The 13,235-nt window shown below is 44.2% G+C and overlaps 1 protein-coding gene across 1 annotated transcript in view; it reads right to left on the bottom strand.

Moving 5' to 3' along the window:
- The window catches only part of DLGAP2 (DLG associated protein 2), a 387,953-nt gene extending 375,521 nt beyond the window's left edge, over nt 1–12,432 (bottom strand). Inside the window, exon 1 of the mRNA XM_065630895.1 lies at nt 12,366–12,432. The gene's annotated coding sequence lies outside the window, so the exon portion shown is untranslated. The remainder of the gene's footprint in view (nt 1–12,365) is intronic.
- Nucleotides 12,433–13,235: the final 803 nt, after the last annotated feature.

The raw sequence follows: 13,235 nt of genomic DNA, 5'->3' as shown, positions 1-13,235 counted from the left end.
GCTTGCATCAGTGGGGCAGCATGCCGGAATACATAAAGACCGGGAGGCCCCCCAGGCCCCTAGGGTGAAATTGGTGTACTCGGCTCGCTCCCTGAAGTGCCTGTACACCAATGCGCGCAGCATGGGGAATAAGCAGGAGGAATTAGAAACCTGCGTTCGGTCAGGAGATTATGATCTGGTGGCAATTACAGAGACATGGTGGGACAGCTCACATGACTGGAATGTGGTCATGGATGGCTATGCCCTTTTCAGGAAAGACAGGCCAGCCAGGCGTGGTGGTGGAGTTGCTCTTTACGTGAGAGAGCAACTACAATGTATAGAGTACTGTCCAGGTGCAGCTGAGGAGCGAGTTGAGAGTCTGTGGGTGAGAATTAAGGGGCAGGCTGGCCGGGGTGACACTGTTGTGGGAGTCTATTACAGGCCACCAGATCAGGGTGAGGAAGTTGATGAGGCCTTCTACGGGCAGCTGAGCGTGGCCTCACAGTCACAGGCTCTGGTTGTTATGGGGGATTTTAACTACCCTGATGTTTGCTGGAAGGACTACTCAGCCAGCCAGCCTCAGTCCAGGAGGTTCCTCCAGTGCATTGACGATAACTTTCTGATGCAAATGGTGGAGGAGCCGACTAGGAGAGGTGCGCTGCTGGATCTCGTCCTCGCTAACAAGGAGGGTCTGGTCGAAGCAGTAAAGGTGGGGGGCTGCCTTGGTTGCAGTGACCATGAGATGGTGGAGTTCAGAATCTCCTGTGGTGGGAGCAGAATACCGAGCAGAATTGCAACCCTGGACTTCAGCAGGGCCGACTTTGGCCTTTTCAAACAGTTGCTGGAGGAAATCCCGTGGGCAAGGCTGCTTGAAGATAAAGGGGCCCAAGATAGTTGGTTAACATTCGGGGACTGCTTCTACCAAGCTCAAGATCAGTGCATCCCAACACGCAGGAAGTCAAGGAAGGGAGCCAGGAGACCTGCGTGGTTAAACAGGGAACTGCTGCGTAAGCTCAAGTGGAAGAGGAGGGTTTACAAATCATGGAAGGAGGGGCTGGCCACTTGGGAAGAATATAAGGCTGTTGTCAGAGGATGTAGGGAGGCAACTAGGAAAGCTAAGGCCTCCTTAGAGTTAAACCTGGCGAGAGGGGTCAAGGACAACAGGAAGAGGTTCTTCAAATACATGGCAGATAAAACTAACACCAGAGGCAATGTAGGCCCACTGATGAATGGGGTGGGTGCCCTGGTGACAGAACATACAGAGAAGGCAGAGTTACTGAATGTCTTCTTTGTCTCTGACTACTCTGCCGGAGGCTGTCCTGAGGAGCCCCGTGCCCCTGAGGCCCCAGAGGAAGGCAGGGCAATGGAGGAGTCTGCCTCAGTTAATGAGGACTGGGTTAGGGAGCAATTAAGCAATCGGGACATCCATAAATCCATGGGTCCAGATGGGATGCACCCGCGGGTGCTGAGGGAGCTGGCTGAAGTCATTGCTGGACCGCTCTCCATCATCTTTGCCAAGTCTTGGGAAACGGGAGAGGTGCCTGAGGACTGGAGGAAAGCAAATGTCACTCCGGTCTTCAAAAAGGGCAAGAAGGAGGACCCGGGCAACTATAGACCGGTCAGCCTCACCTCCATCCCTGGGAAAGTGATGGAACACCTTATCCTTGGTGCCATCTTAAGACATATCAAGGATAAGAGGGTCATCAGGGACAGTCAACATGGCTTCACCAAGGGGAAGTCGTGTTTGACCAACCTCATAGCCTTTTATGAAGACGTAACAAGCTGGATTGACGATGGCAGAGCGGTGGATGTGGTCTACCTTGACTTCAGCAAAGCATTTGACACCGTCTCCCACAGCATCCTCACGGCAAAACTGAAGAAGTGTGGACTGGACGATCGGGTAGTGAGGTGGACCGCAAACTGGCTGAAGGAGAGAAGCCAGAGAGTTGTGATCAATGGGGCGGAGTCTGGCTGGAGGCCTGTATCTAGTGGAGTGCCTCAAGGGTCAGTTCTGGGACCAATACTGTTCAATATATTCATCAATGACTTGGATGAGGGAATTGAGTGTACTATCAGCAAGTTTGCTGATGACACCAAGCTGGGAGGAGTGGCTGACACGCCAGAGGGCTGTGCTGCCATCCAGCGAGATCTGGACAGGCTGGAGAGTTGGGCGGGGAAAAATTTAATGAAATATAACAAGGGGAAATGTAGAGTCTTGCATCTGGGCAGGAACAACCCCAGGTTCCAGTACAGGTTGGGGAATGACCTATTAGAGAGCAGTGTAGGGGAAAGGGACCTGGGGGTCCTGGTGGACAGCAGGATGACCATGAGCCAGCACTGTGCCCTTGTGGCCAAGAAGGCCAATGGCATCCTGGGGTGTATTAAAAGGGGAGTGGTTAGTAGGTCCAGAGAGGTTCTCCTTCCCCTCTACTCTGCCCTGGTGAGACCTCATCTGGAATATTGTGTCCAGTTCTGGGCCCCTCAGTTCAAGAAGGACAGGGAACTGCTGGAGAGAGTCCAGCGCAGGGCCACAAAGATGATTAAGGGAGTGGAGCATCTCCCTTATGAGGAAAGGCTGAGGGAGCTGGGTCTCTTTAGCTTGGAGAAGAGGAGACTGAGGGGTGACCTCATCAATGTTTATAAATATATAAAGGGTGGGTGTCACGAGGATGGAGTCAGGCTCTTCTCGGTGACAACCAACAGTAAGACGAGGGGTAATGGGTTCAAGCTGGAACACAAGAGGTTCCACTTAAATGTGAGAAGAAACTTCTTCTCAGTGAGGGTGACGGAACACTGGAACAGGCTGCCCAGGGGGATTGTGGATTCTCCTTCTCTGGAGACATTCAAAACCCGCCTGGATGCCTTCCTGTGTAACCTCACCTAGGTGTTCCTGCTCTGGCAGGGGGATTGGACTAGATGATCTTTCGAGGTCCCTTCCAATCCCTAACATTCTGTGATTCTGTGATTCTGTGAAATTCACCTCATGGGCTGTGGTTAGTGTAAAAGAATCAGGAAATCAAAAAGTGAAAACCCGCCCAGTCAGGAATAATAAAATGAAAGATTTTGATATCTTTACTCAAACCTCCTGGTTTTTACCTATTTAAATTACATAATTCCTACGATCAGATCCCCTTTCCAGATCTGAACTAGTACTAAAGAAAAACAAGCAAACAAAGCAAGCCCTTCTTTATCAAGTCTATAGCCAGTGTTAACATATTTACCCAAATCAACTAAGTCTTCTGGAAGAAGAAAGCTCACAGACTACAGCATATGAGAGTTTCTTTAGTGTAAAAACCAGGATATGAGACATTAGGTAATCAAAGATGACGCCATGTTTAGCGAACTGTCACATGGTTATGTGGTTACCCAGGATACAGAGAAGGCAGATGTTCTCAATGACTTTTTTTGCCTCAGTCTTCACTGGCAAATGCTCTAGCCACACTGAGCAAGTTGCAGAAGGCAGTGACTGTGAGAATGAAGAACTGCTCACTGCAGAAGATCAGGTTCCAGGCCATCCAAGGAAGATGAAGGTGCACAAATCCATGGGACCTGAAGAGATGCATCTGCAGGTCCTGAGGTCCTGTGAAGCCTCTATCCATCATATTTGTGAAGATGTGGCAGTCTGGTGAAGTTCCCACTGACTAGAAAAGGGGAAACATAACCCCCATTTTTAAAAAGGGAAAAAAGGAAGTCCTGGGGAACTATAACCCAGTCAGTTTCACCTCTGTGCCCAGCAAGATAATGGAGCAGATCCACCTGGAAACTATGCTAAGGCCCATGGAAAATAAGGAGGTGATTGGTGACACCAAAATGGCTTCACTAAGAGCAAGTCATGCCTGACAAATTTGTTGGTCTTCTACAATGTAGTTACAATGTTGGTGGATAAGGGAAGAGCAACTATGTCATCTACCTGGACTGTGCAAAGCATTTGACACTGTCCTGCCTGACATCCTTGTCTGTAAACTGAAGAGACATGGATTTAATGGATAGACTACTCAGTGGATAAGGAATTGCCTGGCTGGTCTCACTCAAAGAATGGTGCTCAAGAGCTTGATGTCCAAGTGGAGACCAGTCATGAGTGAGAGAAGTTGTGGGTGCCCCATCCCTGCAAGTGTTCAAGGCCAGGCTGGATGGGGCTTTGAGCAACCTGGTCTGGTGAAAGGTGTTTCTGCCCACGGCAGGGGGGTTGGAACTAGATGATCTTTAAGGTCCCTTCCAACCCAAACCATTCTATGAATCTATGATTATGTCATGTTAGAGAACTGCTGCAGCCTGCATTCTCTTCTAAACAAATCTGGGGGTGAAAAAAGGTTCATTTTTCAACAAGTTACTTTGAAAATGTGTACACTAGCACAACATACATGAAAGAGGGGAGAAGTGGAATTTGTTAACCTAGGTAACAAAATCTAGAGGGAGGGAAGACAGGATAAAGAGTCTTCAGGTATTTAAAAGGTATCTGCAAGGAGCTGAGAAACAAGAGGCACCCATCATCCATACACGTTTATGAGTTTAAGCTGCAGCGAGGAAGGCTCAAGTTATGTATCAAGAAAAGTTTTCGGTGGTGAGATCAGGGAAGCTGAATAAAAGGCCTGGAAAGGCCACACAAGCATCTGTCAGAAAAGAAGTGGGTATAGCTGATCCTCCTTGGGGCATGGCGCAGGTCTGCTCCCTCCCCATTTCTGACTCCTTGCTAATTTGACTGGTCACTGGCCAAAATAAGAGGAATAGCAGCTTGGTCTAGAGACCCCAAACACCATCTTCCCTAGAAGAGTCCAACACAAATCCATGGCTGAGGTTCAGCCACTGGGGAAGGGACAGCAGAGTGTATATAAGAATATGCTGCTTGCAAGAAGTAGAAAGTTTACCTCACCATATACCCATCTGTATGGCGACTGCTCCACAGTCCTGACTTTGGTGGTCTGGTAATGTCAGTAACGTGGAGGAAAAAAGGAGAGCAGGAATACCTAAGGAAACGTGAGACCCCTACATCATGTTCAGAATGCATTAGATGATATCCTTTCTTTCTCTTTCAGCCCAGACCATTTAAATTAGATCTTCTCTGAACTGGATGTTTTCCTCCTCCAGGTTCATGTGGCATTATTGAATTAATTACTGTCAACATTTTTCGCAATGCAAGCTATGTCTGACAAGAAGTTCTGTCACAGCTCATCACCTCTGCCACCGGGTATTGCCTCACACCCTTTCATCAGTTTATCCTTGCACAATCCAGTTCAGTTCTCCCTTCTTCATCCTTTACTGGTGATCCCAGACACCTCTACAGCATTAAAGTAACAGGTATTGCTCATACCAGCTCTAATGACAGGTTTGGGTTTTTTTTTTTATTTTTTTGCAAAAGTTGGCACCATATGCCAGTCCAACTAAAAGCAAAACAACCTTGATACCAAGGTATGCGAATTTCCAGACTAACTTGAAGATTAAGAAAATACTTACTCTTGCTTTATTTTCACCCCTCTAATTCCCATTTCCATGGAAACAGGGCTGGAAAGTACCAGCAGGCAGCCTGCAGCTGAACACCTGAATGAGAACGCTCATGTTGAACTCAGCAAGCAGACAGCAGGTGAAGTCTGCAGGAACTGTCTAAAAATCTATAGCTACATCTTGAAAGTAAAAGGACAACCTCAGTTTAAGCGAAGACCTTCTAAAGAGGACGATACATAACCCTAGTGAATATTCTTGCATTGCACCAGCTGATAATCTGACTTCCTCTTCTATAAAAAAACAACAACTAGCAGTTGGTACAAGATTTGCTGGTTATAAAACACATTGGTTCTGAGCACCAATCCACATTCCTTTTATTTTAAAAGCTACTAAAGCAACACAATTGTAGATACAGATAAGGAAAAAAAAAAGCAATTGTAACTTCTTTATCCAATTTAGTAAAGTTTAAAGCAGAAATTCTTTATAATATCATCTTAATACCACCTTAGATTTTTCTCCTGTTCAATATTTGCTCTTCAAGCAACAGGAAGAAAAGCAAACAAGCAAAGGATGAGACATTACCGTCCTGGCCTATACTTTACGCAGTGAAGAGAATGGTTATTATTAAACTCCTGCTTTTGTATCTCAAGCAATTACCACTCTCTCAAGCACATATTACTCATTCTTTGCAGAGAGCAGAACATTGGTCACACTTTTTTATAACGTAATTTTAGCCAATGCACTGGACAAAAGCGAATGATTATAATGAAGGATTTAACATCTTGTGCAAGTTCAATATCAGTACACAAGAGTTGACCTGAAAATGGATGATGGAGGAGCTTGAGACCGCATAAATCTTTTTTCTTTCCTTTTGCCTTTTTTTTTTTTTAAAGAGCGTTGTTTAAAGTTTAAAAGAGCTATTTATCAGAATCAAGTCAGCCAGACAGGTATGGATGCTCTTTATTGTAGCTATGTTCTTCTCTGCTATCAGAGAGGAAATGCAAGCTTAAAGCACCAGAGAACGAATCAACCCAAAAAGCTGTTAGTGCCTATTGATTCATTCCCTCCTTTGGGATCTTCAGTGGAAAAAATTAGCCCAAATTTGCAGTCCACAACATATTAAATTCACATCTGTGATGGAAAAGGATAGAACAGAAGCTGCTTGTGCAATTGCCTTGCATGACAGGAAACTAATAATTGTGTATCAAGAGCACAACAGCAGCAGACAAAGCACACAGCTATCAGCACCTCTGCAGCACAAGAATGTCCACTTAACAGCTGCAGCAATGGTAAAAAGTGCACAGAGTGCCTTCTGCTAGTGAGTCCCATTGATAACCCACGTTTTACTGCATCAAGTGTATTTTTGTTCACCTTGAGGATTATTTGCTGCGCTAGATCGTGATACAGGGAGCTCTGGGATACACAAAAATCAAACTCCAAATAATTCACTTATCTGGTCTAAGATTGCTTAAACATAGTATACACAAAAGCATAAGCTTTCCAATATATTTCCTATTTGTATGAAAGCATCTATAGCTAAACAACCCACATGTACTGCCTGAAGAGCTCTATTTCAAGAGAGACTGGAAACAAAAATAAATTTTAAAAATGCATACATTTAAATGAAAAGCAACCCACATCAGGGAACACTGACTTCTCTGTTTCAAAGTTGCGTTCCCACCACTCAGGTTTTTTCTGTTTTTAGGAATACCAAAACGTATTGTATTTGACGGCTATCTTCATTTGGAGGGTAGAAAGCGAGTGTTCTGCTCATACTGTGTGGACAGCTTTCCAAAGCATTATCATAACTGAGGGCCTCACTAAGCGGGGGAGAGCGGGGAGAAGGACATGGGGCCTTCGCCTCGGCCTGAGGTTCACAAAAGTGACCATGCAGTGATGAGCGGAGGTTTCTGACTTGGCTGAAGAGTTCCCGCTGGCAGAGGATGGATCAGTACTAGAAAATATTTATAAAGGGAATTAGAGCTGGCTGCATGTATACACAGAGGGTGGTGGGTGTCCATCAAAAGGTGTGGGTTATTTCTCCCAGCTGGAGCTGGAGAGAGAGACGGTTATAATTCAAGAAAACAAGTAAGCTGCTCCCTACCAGGTCATCAGTGCCTTCACACTGTTTCCCCTTATGATCTTGTTAGGAAGCTGGCTGAAGTCATTGCTGGACCACTCTCCATCATCTTTGCCAAGTCTTGGGAAACGGGAGAGGTGCCTGAGGACTGGAGGAAAGCAAATGTCACTCCAGTCTTCAAAAAGGGCAAGAAGGAGGACCCGGGCAACTATAGACCGGTCAGCCTCACCTTCATCCTTGGGAAAGTGATGGAACGCCTTATCCTTGGTGCCATCTTAAGACATATCAAGGATAAGAGGGTCATCAGGGACAGTCAACATGGCTTCACCAAGGGGAAGTCGTGTTTGACCAACCTCATAGCCTTTTATGAAGACGTAACAAGCTGGATTGACGATGGCAGAGCGGTGGATGTGGTCTACCTTGACTTCAGCAAAGCATTTGACACCGTCTCCCACAGCATCCTCACGGCAAAACTGAGGAAGTGTGGTCTGGATGATCGGGTAGTGAGGTGGACCGCAAACTGGCTGAAGGAAAAAAGCCAGAGAGTCGTGATCAATGGGGCAGAGTCTGGTTGGAGGCCTGTATCTAGTGGAGTGCCTCAAGGGTCAGTTCTGGGACCAATACTATTCAATATATTCATCAACGACTTGGATGAGGGAACTGAGTGTACTATCAGCAAGTTTGCTGATGACACCAAGCTGGGAGGAGTGGCTGACATGCCAGAGGGCTGTGCTGCCATCCAGCGAGATCTGGACAGGCTGGAGAGTTGGGCGGGGAAAAATTTAATGAAATATAACAAGGGGAAATGTAGAGTCTTGCATCTGGGCAAGAACAACCCCAGGTTCCAGTATAGGTTGGGGAATGACCTATTAGAGAGCAGTGTAGGGGAAAGGGACCTGGGGGTCCTGGTGGACAGCAGGATGACCATGAGCCAGCACTGTGCCCTTGTGGCCAAGAAGGCCAATGGCATCCTGGGGTGGATTAGAAGGGGAGTGGTTAGTAGGTCCAGAGAGGTTCTCCTCCCCCTCTACTCTGCCCTGGTGAGACCTCGTCTGGAATATTGTGTCCAGTTCTGGGCCCCTCAGTTCAAGAAGGACAGGGAACTGCTGGAGAGAGTCCAGCGCAGGGCCACAAAGATGATTAAGGGAGTGGAGCATCTCCCTTATGAGGAAAGGCTGAGGGAGCTGGGGCTCTTTAGCTTGGAGAAGAGGAGACTGAGGGGTGACCTCATCAATGTTTATAAATATATAAAGGGTGGGTGTCACGAGGATGGAGCCAGGCTCTTCTCGGTGACAACCAACAGTAAGACAAGGGGTAATGGGTTCAAGCTGGAACACAAGAGGTTCCACTTAAATGTGAGAAGAAACTTCTTCTCAGTGAGGGTGACAGAACACTGGAACAGGCTGCCCAGGGGGGTTGTGGATTCTCCTTCTCTGGAGACATTCAAAACCCGCCTGGACGCCTTCCTGTGTAACCTCATCTGGGTGTTCCTGCCCCAGCAGGGGGATTGGACTGGATGATCTTTCGAGGTCCCTTCCAATCCCTAACATTCTGTGATTCTGTGATACTGTGATTCTGAATACCTGTACAGAGCATGTAACTGCTTTTCTTCCAATTAGCTTTATAATTGCTAATGCATCCTAGTTGTTGCTGGCTGGTTAACTTATGGGAGATGGGAAGAAACTGAGAAGGGACATCAAAACAGCTCTTATACTGCTCCTGTGGCATCCAAGAAGGAAGTGCAGAATAAAGGTGTCTGGTCTGGGGTCTATTGCTCCCTGAGGTACAGGGTATGTGACAGATACAGGTTCTGAATACCAGCTAATGTGATAACGAACATACATTATGCTGTTGCATGACATACAAACTTTTAATTTAGTAATAAAAATATATTTATGATTAATGGAAAGCCACAAATAAATTTAACACTTAAGAAATGAAACATCACTGTCTATTAGAAAAGCTTAATGCGAGCAACTAGCTTGCAGCATTCAGTGTTTTATCTAGAGACTGAAATTTTGTAGATGTTTTATGTGTTTGAAAAGTGAATCATTCTTTAACCTTTGAAACGCCTAATCTTGTTAAATAAGTCTTCTTCCAAACTGCATTGCTGTGGAGCGGCTGAATGACTTCTTTTTATCCTCCCTTTTGAAAGGCTTTGCAGGAAATGTTTTTATAGCCAAGAATAAACACTGAAAATAAAAGTTTATGGCAGAAGTACTAGCACAGCCTCACAAGGGGATGGTGATCAGTGCTCTCATGCACCTTTCTTTCCACGCATATGTCTCTTCTCCAGTTTACAAATACAGAACATCAATACTGACAGAGTAAGTGTTGCCACTTCAAACTCTTACACAGTGTAGGAAGGGACAGTAGGACATACAGTTTTCTAGGGTACAGGCAATCCAGGGCCATACTACTTTTAAAGCTAATTGCATATATTCCCTAAGAATCGAGGTTGAGCTAGGTCTGAAGGGGACCACACGAAGGGATGTCCTGGCAGCACTGGCGCCACTGCTCCCAAGGGCTCATTCGTCCCTGGGGTTCAGCTCCTGTGCTGACAGCAGGAAAGGGGCTGTTCCTGGGGCACTCTGGAACAAGGAGTCCAAGGCCACCAAGCTGGCCTCTCCTGAACTGCTGAATGGACATGAACGAGCGGGGAAACTACATCTGCGTCTCTCTTTTTTCACCCATCCCTACTCCCTACAGCATCTGTGTTCTTCCCTAATGGTTTTGGAGATTTCATGTAATGCTTCCTCCCCTCTTTTTTCTCCCATCCCACCTCCCCACTCAAATCCATCTCTCTTTATCCCTCTCTCCTTTTTATTACGAACAACACCGAAGTCTGCACATTGCTGAATTCCTCCAGTGTCAGCAGCCGAACACAGACAAAGATGTAAAGCTCATTATCGGGCATTTCTCTGGGCTCACTTGAAGAGAATGGAGCTGGACAAGATTATATACAATGCATACATCTGAATGCAAATAGCACATTCCACATTTACACAAATTTAATTAATGTCTTCTTAGCTTGGACTAGTTGATTCAGATATAATCAAACAAGAAAATGGTTCACCTATCTCTAATAGACTCAATGAATCAAATTCAAAAATTCAGTCATTCTTTTCCACCAGAAAGGAGCTGAAAAATTGCCCGTGTCCTGTCTGAAGTCTTTTTCTCCTCCTCTCTGCCAAGTATTTAAACACCATAAATGGGGGAAATGAGGGAAATGGCAAACAGACATCATTTATTTTGCACCTGCTGGCAACTCCCAACTATATAATAGGTAGGCATGAAAATACTTGTAGCAGTCACACAGAAGCAATAGAAGTTACAGTTGTTTTCATACCTAAGCATACTTGAATTGTACAGCAGTTGTTAGGTACCAAAACCCAATATGATTCCTCTTTAAAGAGCTTAGTTCAAAATTTTCAAAAACAAATTTTACCCCAGCAGGCTCCTCCTTTCTTTTATGTCCAAACGGAAGCACTTTTGAAGGTGATTGGTATTTTAGATAAATGTGTTTCTTGATATTGATAATAAAGGCATATTTCACCCTCTTTAGACAAATGGTCAGTCTTACTGACCAGCTCCAACCATCACTTCAGGTAACACTGGCTCTGACACCTACTTGATACACTTCTGTATAAGTCAAGAAGCGTTTGGTCATCAAAGGAAACTGTATCAAATTCTTATTTTACAAATAAAATTAAAAAAAAAAAAAGTTAATCAGACAGGATATTAGCCCAGGAGCACACAGACTGGGCTGTGGTCATTATACAGTGTTTTCTTAGTCCAGTTTTCAGGAAAACTTGAAATAATTATAAAGGCCAAAGTCTGTCTGCAATCTGTTCATCGATGAAAAACTTCCAAATTATTGCTGGAAAAGGTGTGTTATTAACTATCTTACTATAACATACTGCTCCTGTGTTCACAGATGAAAATGGAAATGAGATTTTAATTTTCATTCCAGCAGTTGCAGGTAACCACAAGTCACACCAGAATCCAATACAGTTGTCAAGTTCTTAGTGCAATTACTCTTTGTGCAAACTGTATCTTAAACACAAGTAATAGCCAGCCAAAGAACAAACCAGTTTATTTCAGTCGTAGCTATCGGGGGAGGGAGAATGAAGCCTTAAGAGCTGCAAGTGTTCACATGTGTTCTATTAATCAGATATCAAAAATAAGGTATATTATATAGCTCACAATTACATATGCAGTTGTTTTCACTCGATTCATAAAATTATAAAAATACTTTTAAAACTTAAAAGAAATTGTTTTTCTTGTAATAAAAGAATGTAAACTTAAATAATAATTTTCTTCTTGTCCATGTTATTGTTCTCATCAATTGATTTGTTCTGGCCACAAATGTATTACTTTAAATCTCCTCCTATGCAATAGCAAGGCATCATTAGTGATATTTCTTCTTTAGTCTATTCCTCTAGTCTCTGAAAAATAAGCATAAAGCAAGCATCTATCTGCAGTCAGAGCTACACATAAGACTTACTGCTTAGCACCTTTGCAAATCAACAGGACCAGACTGCAGATTCCAGTATTAAACCCCTTTTCTTGACAAAATCCTAACTTTATAGATAACAATAGAGACACTTCAGAAGTTCATAGAAATACCTTTATAAGCAAGACCTGATAGCAGTCTCTACAACAGCGATAGCTCCAGAAAGTTAACAGAATACACAAAAACTTCACGTGAAAGCAGGTAATTTAAATAAAACATCTAAGTTGTCACTCCCTAGAAGAGAACTACAATGATGGTAAGTAGCAAACAAGACTTCTCTATATTATCCAATTTGTGTTTGCCTTTCTCCAAATCGTATTACAACATGAACTCATTAAGAAAAAAGTTTACCTGTGTTCCTATCAGGTAAAATACAGCAATGCTTCTGCAGTATGCCAGGCAGGACCTGTTTTAACAAAGAGAGAGATGTTAATGTACACAAATAGTTTGATAACTATACGAAGAACAGACGATGATTGCTGAAGTGCACATCTGATCAAGCTTTGTGCTTTCATACTGCACCCAAATTAGCTATTACCCTTTAAAGTCTGAAAATTTAAAACCAAAACCAAACAGTTTCTACTGACAGGAGGCCAGCACAACCACTGTCTGGAAATGCTGAGTGTCTAACCTCTAAGAAGACCCCAAGCACCAACACAGCTTGCATTAAGTTTTTGAAATTCAGGGAGGAGAATACTTTAGGGACTTGAGACATTTTTATTTTTCATAGAGCCTGCTATTGCTGTTTGGCCAAGGTTAATAGCCAGGGATGAGACCGCTAAGAGTCAGAGAGGTACTGCCCCTGCAGCAGCACCCTACATCCTCATCCCTCCCTGCAGGACTTTTCCAATACACACTCCAGTAACCCCAAGGGGATGAACACTTCCACTTGTGTGTCCTCCAGCACAGCAAATTACAGCCTTAAGAGACTTGTTTCACCATGCTTCTTCCTGCATGCACACATGCAGAGGCAGAGCCATTGTGAAACTCTGCTTTTTTTGCTATTATAAGCCGAAAAGTCAGCCTGTGGTCAGAAAGCTGCCCTGGACAAAAAGCATCAGCAAGAAATAGTTCCCCCTTCAACTCCTCTAAATCCTACTGAAGGCAAAGTGTTTAAATGTAAGCTCTTACAATTAAAATAATAATAATAATAATTTTTAAAAATTCATTTATTCTGGCATAATTTTAAAGTTATGCTTGTGGATAAAAGGGATAAAATTT

The sequence above is a fragment of the Caloenas nicobarica genome, chromosome 3 (assembly GCF_036013445.1).
Source record: "Caloenas nicobarica isolate bCalNic1 chromosome 3, bCalNic1.hap1, whole genome shotgun sequence".
Classification (NCBI taxonomy): Eukaryota; Metazoa; Chordata; class Aves; order Columbiformes; family Columbidae; genus Caloenas; species Caloenas nicobarica.
This window is presented reverse-complemented; position numbering and strand designations above follow the sequence as displayed.